Source organism: Cherax quadricarinatus, chromosome 40, assembly GCF_038502225.1.
Source record: "Cherax quadricarinatus isolate ZL_2023a chromosome 40, ASM3850222v1, whole genome shotgun sequence".
Lineage (NCBI taxonomy): Eukaryota > Metazoa > Arthropoda > Malacostraca > Decapoda > Parastacidae > Cherax > Cherax quadricarinatus.
The window spans coordinates 26,061,532-26,077,008 of record NC_091331.1 but is presented as its reverse complement, the minus strand read 5'-3'; positions in this window follow the sequence as shown (position 1 = coordinate 26,077,008).

Sequence of the window (15,477 nt, the reverse complement as noted above, 5' to 3'; positions counted from 1 at the left end):
GGGAGGCAACACTGTAGGTGATCCATGAGAGAGGTAATACTACAGGTGATCCTTGAGGGAGGTAATACTGTAGGTGATCCATGAGGGAGGTAACACTGTAGGTGATCCATGAGGGAGGTAATACTACATGTGATCCATGAGGGAGGTAATACTGTAGGTGATCCATGAGGGAGGTAATACTACAGGTGATCCATGAGGGAGGTAACACTGTAGGTGATCCATGAGGGAGGTAATACTACAGGTGATCCATGAGGGAGGTAACACTGTAGGTGATCCATGAGGGAGGTAATACTACATGTGATCCATGAGGGAGGTAACACTGTAGGTGATCCATGAGGGAGGTAATACTACAGGTGATCCTTGAGGGAGGTAATACTACAGGTGATCCATGAGGGAGGTAATACTACAGGTGATCCTTGAGGGAGGTAATACTGTAGGTGATCCTTGAGGGAGGTAACACTGTAGGTGATCCTTGAGGGAGGTAATACTTCAGGTGATATTTTAGGAGGCAACACTGCAGGTGATCATTAAAAGATGTATCACTGCGAAATTCAAGGATACAACATTGCAAATCCTTGAGTAATGCATCACTGTACCTGATCCTTTAGAAGTATGCACTGCAGCAGATCTCTGAGCAATCCAACACTGTAGATACTGGAGAGAGGCAACACTGCAGATCCTCGAAGGATCTGTAGAAGATCCCTGAGTGATGCCTCACTTCAGAAGATCCCTTAGTAATGCATCACTGCAGAAGATTCGACAGTGTTGCATCACTGTAGAAGGTCCGCCATTGATGTATCACTGCAGAAGATCCGTCAGTGTTGCATCACTGCAGAAGATCCGTCAGTGTTGCATCACTACAGAAGATCCGCCAGTGTTGCATCACTGCAGAAGATCCGTCAGTGTTGCATCACTGCAGAAGATCCGCCAGTGTTGCATCACTGCAGAAGATCCGTCAGTGTTGCATCACTGCAGAAAATCCGTCAGTGTTGCATCACTACAGAAGATCCGTCAGTGTTGCATCACTGCAGAAGATCCGCCAGTGTTGCATCACTACAGAATACAAACAAATAATCAGCGTGCTAAAAGATACACTTCTTCCATAAGACGACCGTCGTCTTTAAGAAAGAATCTGGAGTCTGGAGGAGCAGTCTGCTGACAGAGTGACTCAGTACTATTCATAATGTTCCAGCCTAGTGCACACTGTATAGTTGTATATATTTACCGTCTGCACGTGAACACTCATAACACAACAGAGTTGTGTTCGTAGTGTCTTGTCTTCAATACTTTTATCATATAATTTTCTAATGTTTGCAGCACTTAATGATTTTTCCTCTAATGTATTCCATTGGTCAGCTGTTTGAGAAGGAAAACCTGTCATTAGTTTTTCCACACCACTTTTTCCTCAATTTGCTACGGTTGCTTTATGTTATCCTTGTTGCAGCTATTAAGAAATCTTCTTTATCAAGACCTTGTATGTGGTTATCATGTCTCCCCCTCTCCTGTTATCAGCCAGCATGAGCACCTTTAATGTTTACAACCTTCGTCATAATTCATATTGCTCAACTCTTGTAGCCATTTCATAGTTCTTTCGACATTTTCTAACTTATACATGTGTTTTTCAGTTTTTTTTGTTTGTGTGTGTGTGTGTGTGTGTGTGTGTGTGTGTGTGTGTGTGTGTGTGTGTGTGTGTGTGTGTGTGTGTGTGTGTGTGTGTGTGTGTGTGCGTGTTTGTGTGTGTGTACCGTCTTCACGCCAGACACAAGGTGGAGAGTCCAGCAGGTCAACTCCATTACCGGTGAGAAGTCATACATGTCTGGCTGTTGTCACACACAGATAATGGATTCACACTCTCCCCTTCACTCTTGAGTGGAACTATTCCACTGCTTGAATTCAATATTGCATTAACCTTCTTGTTTCGTTTGTATGCCCTTCTACAATGCTCACCATAATCTTAAGGGATTGATGATTACGATAACTTACGATATTACAAAACTGATCCAATTAATTCTGAATATTATAGGTTAATAACAGTAAGGGCCAAAAATCTAGTTTGTGTTGTATGTTCTAATGGTCTCTTACGTAAATATTACGAGACAGTAAAGGGGCGGTGGCCGGGTTAGCTAGGTTTAAGGACTATCGACTACCCAGAGCTATTAAAGCCGCAAGCCACCTAGACACGAACCTTGGCGATACTTTAATCCATGAGATGAATATTACCGTAAATTATCAGTTATATACGCACCATGGTATATATAACTTTATAGTTCACTTGGTTCTAAGTATAGTCAGTGTCTTGAAAAACTAATACAATTTCAATTACTGCTATTTTGATGCTCCCTCATTATTTAGAAAAAATTCGCGTAGGAGCTAATGACAATTTTAATTTACATTTCCTCCGTGTTCTTGCATTTTCACTCCTTTATTCATTGTGAGTGATATCATTTACGTCATTAGAAAAAAAACAGCATTTCTTACAAATGTTTTGTGTTATTTTTTTTTATTAACACATCGGCCGTTTCCCACCAAGGCAGGGTGGCCCGGAAAAGAAAAACTTTCATCATTCACTCCATCACTGTCTTGCCAGAGGCATGCATACACTACAGTTATAAAATTGCAACATTAACAACCTTCCTTCAGAGTGCCTGCACTGTACTTCCCATCTCCAGGAATCAAGTCCGACCTGCCGTTTTCCCTGAATCCATTCATAAATGTCACCTTGCTTGCACTCCAACAGCACGTCAAGTCCTAAAAACCATTTGTCTCCATTTACCCCTAACACGCTCACGCACACTTAATGGAAGTCCAAGCCCCTCACACACAAAACATCCTTTACCCCCTCCCTTCAACCTTTCCTAGGCCGCCTTCCCTCCTCTACAGACTTATACACTCTCGAAGTCATTATATTTCGTTCCATCCTCTCTACATATCCAGACCATCTCAATAACCCATTCTCAGCCCTCTTGATAATAGTTTTGGTAATCCCGCACCTCCTTCTAATCCCCAAAAAGCGGATTCTCTGCATTATATTCACACCACACATTGCCCTCACACATTACATCCTCACTGCCTCCAGCCTTCTCCTTGTTACAACATTCACTACCCATGTCTCACACCCATACAAAAGCATTAATATAACTATACGCTCATACATTCCCCTCTTTGCTTTCATGGATAAAGTTCTTTGTCTCCACAGACTCCTCAGTGCACCACTCACCTTTTTCCCCTCATCAGATTATATGATTCACCTCATCCTTCATAGACCCATCTGCTGACACGTCCACTTCCAGATATCTAAATACATTCACCTCCTCCATACTCTATCCCTCCAATCTGATATCCAATCTTTCATAACATAATCTTTTTGTCATCCTCATCATCTTACTCTTTCCTATATTTACTTTTAATTTCCTTCTTTTACACACCCTACCAAACTCACCCACCAACCTCTGCAACTTCTCTTCAGAATCTCCCAAAAGCACAGTGTCATCAACAAAGAGCAACTGTGACAACTCCCACTTTGTGTTAGATTCTTTATCTTTTAACCCCAAACCTCTTGCCAACACCCGAGCATTCACTTCTCTTACAACTCCATCTATAAATATATTGAACAACCATGGTGACATTACACATCCCTGTCTAAGGCCTACTTTAACCCGAGCCTCACTATCCTCGTAAAAACTCTTCACTGCTTTCAATAACCTACCTCCTATTCCATACATTTGCAACATCTGGCACATTGCCCCCCTATCCACCCTATCATATGCTTTTTCCAGATCCATAAATGCCACAAAACCTCTTTACCCTTATCTAAATACTGTTCATCTATATGTTTCACTGCAAATACTTTGTCTACACACCCCCTACCCTTCCTAAAGCCTCCTTGTTCATCTGCTATCCTGCTCTCCGTCTTACTCTTAATTCTTTCAATAATAACTCTACCATACACTTTACCAAGTATACTCAACAGACTTATTACCCTATAATTTTTGCACTGTTTTGTCCCCTTTCCCTTTATACAAAGTAACTATACGCGCTCTCTGTCAATCCCTAGGTTCCTTACCCTCTTCCATACATTTATTAAGTAAAAACATTAGCCACTCCAAAACTATATCCCCACCTGCTTTTAACATTTCTATCTTTATCCCATAAATCCCAGCTGCTGTACCAACCCTTTCATTCTACCCACTGCCTCACGAACTTCCCCCACACTCACAACTGGTTCTTCCTCACTCCTGTAAGATGTTATTCCTCCTTGCCCTATATACGAAATCGCAGCTTCCCTATCTTCATCAACATTTAACAATTCCTCACAATATTCCCTCCATCTTCCTGATACCTCTAACTTTTCAGTTAATAACTCTCCTATCCTATTTTTAACAATCAAATCCATTTGTTCCCTAGGGTTCATCAGCTTGCTAATCTCACTCCAAAACTTTTTCTTATTTTCAACAAAATTTGTTGATAAATCTCACCCACTCTTTCATTTGCTCTCTTTTTACATTGCTTCACCACTCTCTTAACCTCTCTTTTTCTCTCCATATACTCCTTATATATTTTTTTGTCAGCAAACCGGCCGTATCCCACCAAGGCAGGGTGGCCCAGAAAGAAAAACGAAAGTTTCTCTTTTTAAATTTAGTAATTTATACTGGAGAAGGGGCTACTAGCCCCTTGCTCCGAGCATTTTAATCGCCTCTTACAAAACGCATGGCTTACGGAGGAAGAATTCTGTTCCACTTCCCCATGGAGATAAGAGGAAATAAACAAGAACAAGAACTAGAAAGAAAATAGAATACCCAGAGGGGTGTGTATATATATGCTTGTACATGTATGTGTAGTGTGACCTAAGTGTAAGTAGAAGTAACAAGACGTACCTGAAATCTTGCATGTTTATGAGACAGAAAAAAGACACCAGCAATCCTACCACCATGTAAAACAATTACAGGTTTCCATTTTACACTCACTTGGCAGGACGGTAGTACCTCCCTGGGCGGTTGCTGTCTACCAACCTACTACCGTAACTCCTTATATATATATATATATATATATATATATATATATATATATATATATATATATGAAGGAGACTCGAACCTACGAACCTTGGAACAAGGTACGCAGTGCTATACCATTCTCACCACACTGGACCAATACCTTGGCGTCCAGCTTGCGCTAGACGTTGATCCAAGGCAGCCAGCTTTCAGGGATAAGGCTTACAGCTTTTTATCTCATCCCCTGCATGCATCAGCCTTACTAGAGATTTTAACAATGCAAGGAATTCACAAGAGCAGGCGAAATATACACAAACACTGTTCTCTAGCTGAAGGAGACTCGAACCTACGAACCTTGGAACAAGGTACGCAGTGCTATACTATTCTCACCAAGGTATTAGTCCAGTGTGGTGAGAATGGTATAGCACTGCGTACCTTGCTCCAAGGTTCGTAGGTTCGAGTCTCCTTCAGCCAGAGATCAGTGTTTGTGTATATTTCACCTGCTCTTGCGAATTCCTTGCATATTATATATGTATATATATATATATATATATATATATATATATATATATATATATATATATATATATATATATATATATATATATATATATATATATATATATATATACTGGATTTTTGGTTCTTCTGTAGCTTCTTTATGTTGAGTGACACATCGTTGTCAAGGTCTTTTATATATTGATTTCAAGAACATGTACAGCTTACCAAAAATATTGATCTGGAGGGTGGCGCCCGTTCGTAGGAAAATTTTGATTACTTGTAATATGTTGAGCAGTATATCATAAAGTTATTTTAATACAGACTTCTAAAACGTACACTGCCGTCCACAGCTTGGGCTATTGTTGTGTTTTTGCTTGTTTCAGTTTTAATTAAAAAGTTGATCCTATTTGTAATAAATTATTTTTTCCTAAGAATCTAAGCTTAAGATAAATACTCTGCCACCTGATAACGTGGTTGCAGGGGCGTGAGTGCCACACCCACCTGATAACGTGGTTGCAGGGGCGTGAGTGCCACACCCACCTGATAACGTGGTTGCAGGGGCGTGAGTGCCACACCCACCTGATAACGTGGTTGCAGGGGCGTGAGTGCCACACCCACCTGATAACGTGGTTGCAGGGGCGTGAGTGCCACACCCACCTGATAGTGTGATTGCAGGGGCGTGAGTGCCACACCCACCTGAATATGTGGTTGCAGGGGCGTGAGTGCCACACGCACCTGAATATGTGGGTGCAGGGGCGTGAGTGCCACACGCACCTGATAATGTGGTTGTAGGTATGTGAGTGCCACAGCCACCTGATAATCTGGTTGCAGGGGCGTGAGTGCCACAGCCACCTGATAATGTGGTTGCAGGGGCGTGAGTGCCACACCCACCTGATAGTGTGATTGCAGGAGGTGAGTGCCACACGCACCTGATAATGTGGTTGCAGGGGCGTGAGTGCCACACCCACCTGATAATGTGGTTGCAGGGGCGTGAGAGCCACACCCACCTGATAATGTGGTTGCAGAGGCGTGAGTACCACACCCACCTGATAAGGTGATTACAGGGGCGTGAGTGCCACACCCACCTGATTAGATGGTTGCAGGGGCGTGAGTGCCACACCCACCTGATAAGGTGGTTGCAGGGGTGTGAGTGCCACACCCACCTGATAATGTGGTTGCAGGGGCGTGAGTGCCACGCCCACCTGATAATGTGGTTGCAGGGGCGTGAGTGCCACATCCACCTGATAAGGTAGTTGCAGGGGCGTGAGTGCCACACCCACCTGATAATGGGGTTGCAGGGGCGTGAATGCCACACCCACCTGATAATGGGGTTGCAGGGGCGTGAGTGCCACACCCACCTGATAAGGTGGTTGCAGGGGCGTGAGTGCCACACCCACCTGATAATGGGGTTGCAGGGGCGTGAGTGCCACACCCACCTGATAAGGTGGTTGCAGGGGCGTGAGTGCCACACCCACCTCCTGGTAAGGTGGTTACAATGCAGGAGTCCCCGCATCCACTCCTATAAAGATGATTACGGGAGGGGGTTATTCATCCCCTACATCCCCTACATGAGGTGGATGTTGGAGTGTGAGTCCCTCACACCTGCCTCCTGACTACGTGACTCGCTTGCCATGGGTTCATACCACACCTATTCCGTGGTTTATTCACTTCCTGATAAGACAGGTGAGAGGATGTGAGTGCCCAACATCCGGTTCCTGAAAGGCAGTTGCGAGGATGCGAGTCCCTCACACCTGTCTCCTGAAAGGTGGGTGTGAGGGCGTGAGTCCCTCACTTTGTCACTTTTATTGAGTTAAAGATAATATTGGTGTGGGTGGTGTGAGAGCAAGACCTGCGCCTCGTTGTAAACATTGTCGTCTCGCTTATTTAATACAAAAAACTCTATGGACTTCGCCAGCCAAGTTTCTTCTTTTCAGTTTCAGTAGATTGTCAGTGTTTGACTGGGTTGACCCATTGGTGAAAGGCTCTTGAGCTAAGGAATTGGAGCTAAGCATCACTTCCTTGAATAAAATTTGAATAGTTTCCTTCCCAATTTCCCAGGTGCTGTATGACACATGTGCGGTCAGTGCTTTGACGAAATATGAGGTGCAGCAGTTGTTTTCCTTTAAGGTTCTGTGAAGCTACCAGGTCTTCTGCCTGGCTTGACCTGAAGCCTCACACAGACACAAACAAGTCTACTTCATTATTAGCTTCCCTTCCAGACGGAGGGGGGGGAGGGTGATGTTGCCTTAATGTCAGGGAAGGTCAAGGAATTCCAGCTACTTTCCCTTCTTTTGGAGTAAATCTGATTACCTCCAACCTTCCAGGTTCAGCACTTCAAAATAAATATCTGACGGGTACCTTTAAGTGGTTGACAGTTATTTTTATCCACCCTCCCTGATTTCACTATGTTACTCGAGAAAGCCGCAGCTGATGAGCTTCAAATTTTCAGTGGTGGTAAACCATTGCGATGAGCAGGTGCCAGTTTCTCAGTTTTATACAGCCATTCCTGTGTGATAACTTGAGATCTTCTGATCTACTTCAGACTTTTAACACAAGTGAACTAGAAACTTATGTTGCACTCCACATTATATTATTTTATGTGCAGTAGTTTAGAGGTGACTGGGCTTATGTTACACAGGGAAATTTTTTTAGGCTGTAAGATCGTTGGCAAGACTGGTGAGGAATAACATGGATGGATTTCTTAGGTCTCACTGCAACCGAAATATCTGTTTTTGCACTGCTTTACTCAAGTGCCGGTCATTATATTCAAGTGCTTTGTTTTTCCTTTTTAAAGGTTCTCGTTTACACTTGAGAATACTTCACCCTAGCAACTTCAAAATTTCAATGCTGGTAAAGTACATCTAGAGGAATGTTCGTGGAACTATTGGCATGAGCAGGTACCCTTTTATTAATTTTATAATGACATTCGTGATTTTGATTTTCATGCAGTAACTCGAGAAAGCTTTTTCTGATCGGCTTCGAAATTCCAATACTAGCGTATCATACTTAATAAAAAAATTAATTGTTATGGAAATGTGTTGGAGCCAATTTTCTCAATTTTATTGCAAAATGGTGTGGTATTATTTATCGTGAAGTAACCTGAGCATGACTCGTGTGAACTGCTGTAAACTTCAGTGACTGATGTATCTTGTGACACCGAGGATGTTTTGGGGAGATTTTGGCTGATTGGATGCAGATCTGCGTGTCTACTTGCATAGTTAATAAACTTGGAATTGTTGGATTCCACGCAATAACTGGAGAATGCCTCATCTGATAGGCTTCAAATCTTCAACTCTAATATTTAACTACATTATAGACTTATGCCGCACTCTGTATCGTTCTCTTTTTTGTGCATTGAAATAGAGAGGAATAGGCTTATGGGATACGAAGGAAAAGTTCTCTTGTATATACATAATTTTTGTGTGCCTGTGAGTATGACTGTGGTGTGGGTCGTTTGAGTGTTGAAACACTTGTTTCAGAGGCATGCTGACCCCAGCACTGCCTACCAGCCACGTCACACTGCATTCTGGGTTGGTAAATGAATTGTTGAGCGATAAATCTAGGAGAGTCACTTGGCTACTCGGCTCACTGACAATCGTGAGTGTTCATTCCTCTGTGCAGTCGTGCTAGTTTATTTTGTTCATCTATTTTCTTACAGTTGTTGCCTCTCGTGTTTTTATGGAACATTAGTATTTTACCATAAAAACACAAGAGGCAACTTTATCTTCTCTATTCTTCACAGCCTTCTGCTTAACAAGGGAATGAACCATTTGTGATGGTAACTAGTGTGTGTGTGTATTGTTTTCTCTTCGCTTGCTCGAGTGTTCTGAGCCGGACACCACAACCTTAAGGGGTTTGCTGGTTTGCCTATGGCAAAAATGTTTGTGTTTTATTCTACTCCACTTCATCGTAAATATCAGTGGAAGTCAACTCAATTTATTTGAGCAACTCTTGTTTTGGATGTAGTGGTTCGTCGCTGTCAACGCTTCACTTCTTCATATCTCAAACAGTCGAGGTTCACCACATCATTAACGGTTCACTCAGGTGTCAGTCATTATTATTATTATTATAATCAAGGGGGAAGCGCTAAACCCGGAGGATTATACAGCGCCTGGGGGGGGGATGTGGAAGGCATTCAGGCTTAATTCGGGGAACTGGAGCACAGATCCAATTCCCTAAATCAAGAGCCCCTCACCAACATCAAGGAACCTTCCTTGAGGGGAGGTGTCAGTCAGCGTCGTACTGCACTGCACCGTGTTTAGATATGCATTCATTAAACCTCATGTCTATTTTACCATGGGTGTCAATATTTCACTGGTCGATTTGAGGGGCTTCATTCAGTTTATTTCGTCAAGCGTCTAATTCTACATAGGTTACTCTGGATTACAGTAGATCACAGTTCTACAACAGGACCTCGAGCTGTGCCTTGTCTTCCTCTTGGAATTTATGTGTTGTTTATATCTTCGCTTTGATTCATATTTTCATTTTTTTTTTTTACTTTTTGGTCGTTTGATTCAGTTAGGTAATAATTCATATTTGTGTATTTTGTATTTGAGTAAAGTTTATACATTTTTTTTATCTTTAACTTTCCACACGTTTATATTTCCTAGCAACTTAAATTTTTTGTTCTAGATATTCCTAAGAGTATGTGAACGGTCTCTGAAACTGTGAGGCGTTCATTTATCGTTCACACGGGAGAGACCTTCCTCGGACACAACAGCGACTGAAACATTCCTAGTTCTTTAGAATGTTAGACATAATATCCTTACAAAGTTACTTTATCTGGTTTTAACCCCAAATTCTTTACATTGTCCGGAGTTCAGTGTTCTTCCCTGCAACTGGCTAATTGTACCCGGGATAGATATTTAGCCTGAATAATGCTTGATGTCGGGTAAGTAAGCTACTTCGAACACTTACGTCAACACTGCTACTCCGTACACTCACGTCAACACTGCTACTCCGTACACTCACGTCAACACTGCTGCAGAAGACAGCCACACCAACACTGTTGCAGAGGACAGACACACCAACACTGCTGCAACATAGCACATTTGCAATAGACAACTATGATAAAACTGCTGCAGAAGACAACCATAACAATACAGTTGTAAGAGCAACCATCACAGTATTGTTGTAATGTCAGCCATACTAACATTATTGTAAGGACAACCATGACTATCTTGTTGTAAGGACAACCACGACTATCTTGTTGTAAGGACAACCACGACTATCTTGTTGTAAGGACAACCATGACTATCTTGTTGTAAGGACAACCACGACAACACTATTTTAAGGACTTGCATAGCAACACTAGTAAGGGCAGTCATGACGGCTCTGTTGAAAGGAAAACCATGACAAAATTAGGGACAGCCATGACTGCACTCTTGTAAGAGCAACCATAATAACAGTGTTGTAAGGGGAACAGTGACAACACTGTGGTAAGGATAATCATGACAACACAAGTGTAAGAACAACCTTGAAAAAACTGTTGTACGGACAACCATGCCAGCACTGTTGCAAAGAACAAATATGACAACACTGTTGCAGAGGACAGCTATGGCAACACTGTTGCATGATGATATATCAGGCTTAAAATTTGCCTTGATGGATAATGACGTTAAATTGACATCTCGTGTTATTGTGTGTGTGTGTGTGCGTGTGTTTGTGTGTGTGTGTGTGTGTGTGTGTGTGTGTGTGTGTGTGTGTGCGTGTGTTTGTGTGTGTGTGTGTGTGTGTGTGTGCGTGTGTTTGTGTGTGTGTGTGTGTGTGTGTGTGTGTGTGTGTTTGTGTGTTTGTGTGTGTGTGTGTGTGTGTGTGTGTGTGTGTGCGTGTGTGTGTCTGTGTGTGTGTGTGTGTGTGTGTGTCTGTGTGTGTGTGCGTGTGTGTGTGTGCGTGTGAGAGAGAAAGACAGATACTAAATTTAGTTATTATTTAACATCCATGAGAAGGGTAATTTCATATTTTCTTGATTGATCTATTGGAACAATGTCTTTACTCTCTGCTTGTTTGAAAAAAAATCTGTTTTACAAGTCAATATCACAAATATATACATCATAGGCCCAGAATGTATATATAAAAACAATAAGGATGGAAACATCTTTCGATCAGTATTTCCAAACTGTGGATTTGTTTCAACGAGTGTATTATGTGTTTTAATCTTCATATATTTATACAAAAACTAATTCTTAGTCAATCTTTCAACCGCCGCCATGATAACAGACATGTAATTATTGTTAGTATGATGGATAATAATCTTTATGGTATAAACCTTGGTAATAAATACCGACAAGTTGGTTTAGAAAGACACGTAAGCAAACACTATAACATATTTATTAGAAAACGTTTCGGTCCTGGGACCTTGATCACTTCTAACATACAGAGTTGTTGTTGTTAAAGATTCGCCGGTATTTTCCCGGCCCGGGCCCTTCCAAGTGGTGGCCCGGCACTGGCTCCCTGTCTAGGGAGTGTCTGAGACCTAAGTCTCCCATGGGAGGAGGCACAAGTACCCCCCTCATCTTGTAAGGTACAAACTCGGGCTCTGGCACCAACCATGCCCTAGAAGGGCAATGCATGGTGTCGATCGTGCTAGCGCTGTGCTCTCCTGTGTGGAGTGTCGTGTGTTGGTGTTCATTTTCATTCATGTTGATTCGCAGGTCCTTCTGGCCCAGGTCTTCTCCAGATGGTGACCCGGCAGTGGCCCCCCGGGTGGGGGGTGACGATAATCATCTTTCTTCTTTCTTGGCCCTCCGGTTGGAGGATGTCGTCTTCTTCTATCTTGCGCAGAGGCAGCAGTTACAGGGTTGATTGGAGCCACACATACAGAGGTAGAAAGACATTATATATATAGGCGGAGAGTGAGATGTGACGCACGTGACCTGAGGAATGTCATAAGAACATAAGAATGGAGGAACACTGTAGAAGGTCTACTGGCTCATGCGAGGCAGGTCTTTATCAAAACAACCTCTACCTATGATGAGGACGGGTAGACGATGAAATCATGTGACTCCTGTGTTGTTGGGTTCGTGCTGCTTAAGTATCATGTATGCCAATGTTTTTGAAATTTTATAGTTTCCAGTGTTGCGTTCTATAGTGTCGGTGACGGCGATTAGTGAGGCTTCTAGGCACCGTCGGCGTCTGAGGTCTGGTTCGGTGAGAACGAGTTGTGCCTCATTCCAGTTCATCAAATGCCCCGTGGAGTCTCTGTGGAGGACACAGGCGTACCTTACATCGTCTCTGTTAGAGGCATTTCGATGCTCATTCAGGCGGACTGTAAGATCTCTGCCTGTCTCACTAATCGCCGTCACCGACACTATTGTAGGCGAGACAGGCAGAGATCTTCCAGTTCGCCTGAATGAGCATCGAAATGCCTCTAACAGAGACGATGTAAGGTACGCCTGTGTCCTCCACAGAGACTCCACGGGGCATTTGATGAACTGGAATGAGGCACAACTCGTTCTCACCGAACGAGACCTCAGACGCCGACGGTGCCTAGAAGCCTCACTAATCGCCGTCACCGACACTATAGAACGCAACACTGGAAACTACAAAATTTCAAAAACATTGGCATACATGATACTTAAACAGCACCATCCCAACAACACAGGAGTCACATGATTTCATCGTCTACCCGTCCTCATCATAGGTAGAGGTTGTTTTGATAAGGACCTGCCTCGCATGAGCCAGTAGACCTTCTACAGTGTTCCTCCATTCTTATGTTCTTATGACATTCCTCAGGTCACGTGCGTCACATCTCACTCTCCGCCTATATATAATGTCTTTCTACCTCTGTATGTTAGAAGTGATCAAGGTCCCAGGACCTAAACGTTTTCTAATAAATATGTTATAGTGTTTGCTTACGTGTCTTTCTAAACCAATAATCTTTATATATTGTAGCTTCGTAATTCAATACAGAGGAAGTACCTTGGCCAGAGTGATGGTACTGACGGTACTGATGGTACTGATGGTACTGATGGTACTGTTGGTACTGATGGTACTGATGGTACTGATGGTACTGATGGTACTGTTGGTACTGATGGTACTGATGGTACTGATGGTACTGATGGTACTGATGGTACTGACGGTACTGATGGTACTGATGGTACTGATGGTACTGTTGGTACTGATGGTACTGATGGTACTGATGGTACTGTTGGTACTGATGGTACTGATGGTACTGATGGTACTGATGGTACTGATGGTACTGTTGATACTGATGGTACTGATGGTACTGATGGTGCTGATGGTACTGATGGTACTGATGGTGCTGATGGTGCTGATGGTACTGATGGTACTGTTGGTACTGATGGTACTGATGGTACTGATGGTATTGATGGTGCTGATGGTACTGATGGTACTGTTGGTACTGATGGTACTGATGGTACTGATGGTACTGTTGGTACTGATGGTACTGATGGTACTGATGGTACTGATGGTACTGTTGGTACTGATGGTGCTGATGGTACTGATGGTACTGATGGTACTGATGGTGCTGATGGTACTGATGGTACTGACGGTACTGACGGTACTGATGGTACTGATGGTACTGTTGGTACTGATGGTACTGATGGTACTGTTGGTACTGATGGTACTGATGGTACTGATGGTACTGATGGTACTGTTGGTACTGATGGTACTGACGGTACTGATGGTACTGATGGTGCTGACGGTACTGACGGTACTGACGGTACTGACGGCACTGATGGTACTGACGGTACTGACGGTACTGACGGTACTGATGGTACTCGGTTCCAGTCTGTCTGTCCTGGTATTCTTTTTGTTTTTAGTTTCATTTAACCTACATATTTTATTATTTTGGTAGTATACCATTTTTATTACATATTTAGAGTACTATGTATTTCCACATCAATCGAGAGTAGGTAAAATTGGGAAGTTAGTTAGAACTCATTGAAAATTAAATCCTCTCTAAAATTTCCTCTTATACGCTTAAAGGTACATTTTTTTCATTTATGTTAATTCAAATTCAAATTCAAATTCAAAGTTTATTCTCTATAAAGATTACAATGTTGAATTTACAGAATTTGGTTGTGTGGTTTACATGTAGTTAAATAATGATTACAGAGTGTACCACTAGAACGCCTAGCATGGCTAGGCATTTCGGGCAGACTTAGTTTAATTCTTTATTTTAAAATATTACAAATTATGAGGTAAGTTGGTATTATGGCTAAGTGACTAAATACTAGTTTGTGAGTTTAGCAATGTGAATGCTGTTGTTTTGGCACAGTACATAGTTTCAGTATTGGAGTATCATAGGATTCATTATTTTAAGATTGAGATTAATATTTCTGTTTATGGTCAAATGGGTGAGTGAGTGTAAGTGTGAACCACCAGGTGGTATTCGTGTAGTTAGTTGATGGGGTTTATCAGGGAGAAAAGATGTTTTCTAATGGTAGTTTTGAAGGTGATGAATGTGTCTGCAGTTCTAGAGTTCTCAGGTAGGGTGTTCCAGATTTTAGGGCCTTTGACATACATTGAATTTTTGTAAAGGTTTATTCGTACTCGGGGAATGTCGTAGAGATGTTTGTGTCTGGTGTTATGCCTGTGGGTTCTGTCACAACTATCAAGAAAGCATTTTAGGTCAAGGTTGATATTGGAGTTTAAGGTCCTGTAGATGTAGATTACACAGTAGTAATTGTGGATGTACTGAACAGGGAGTAAGTTTAGATCTATGAAGAGTGGGGGGGTGTGTTGCCAGGGATGGGATTTAGTGATTATTCTTACTGCAGCTTTTTGTTGGGTTATTATTGGCTTTAGGTGTGTTGCTGCAGTAGATCCCCAAGCACAAATAGCATAGGTGAGGTATGGATAAATAAGTGAGTGGTATAGTGTGAGAAGGGCATTTTGCGGCACGTAGTATCGTATCTTGGAGAGGATCCCAACCGTTTTGGATACTTTTTTGGTTATGTGTTGGATATGGGTGCTGAAATTCAGGTTGTTGTCAAAGTATAGGCCTAGGAATTTGCCCTCA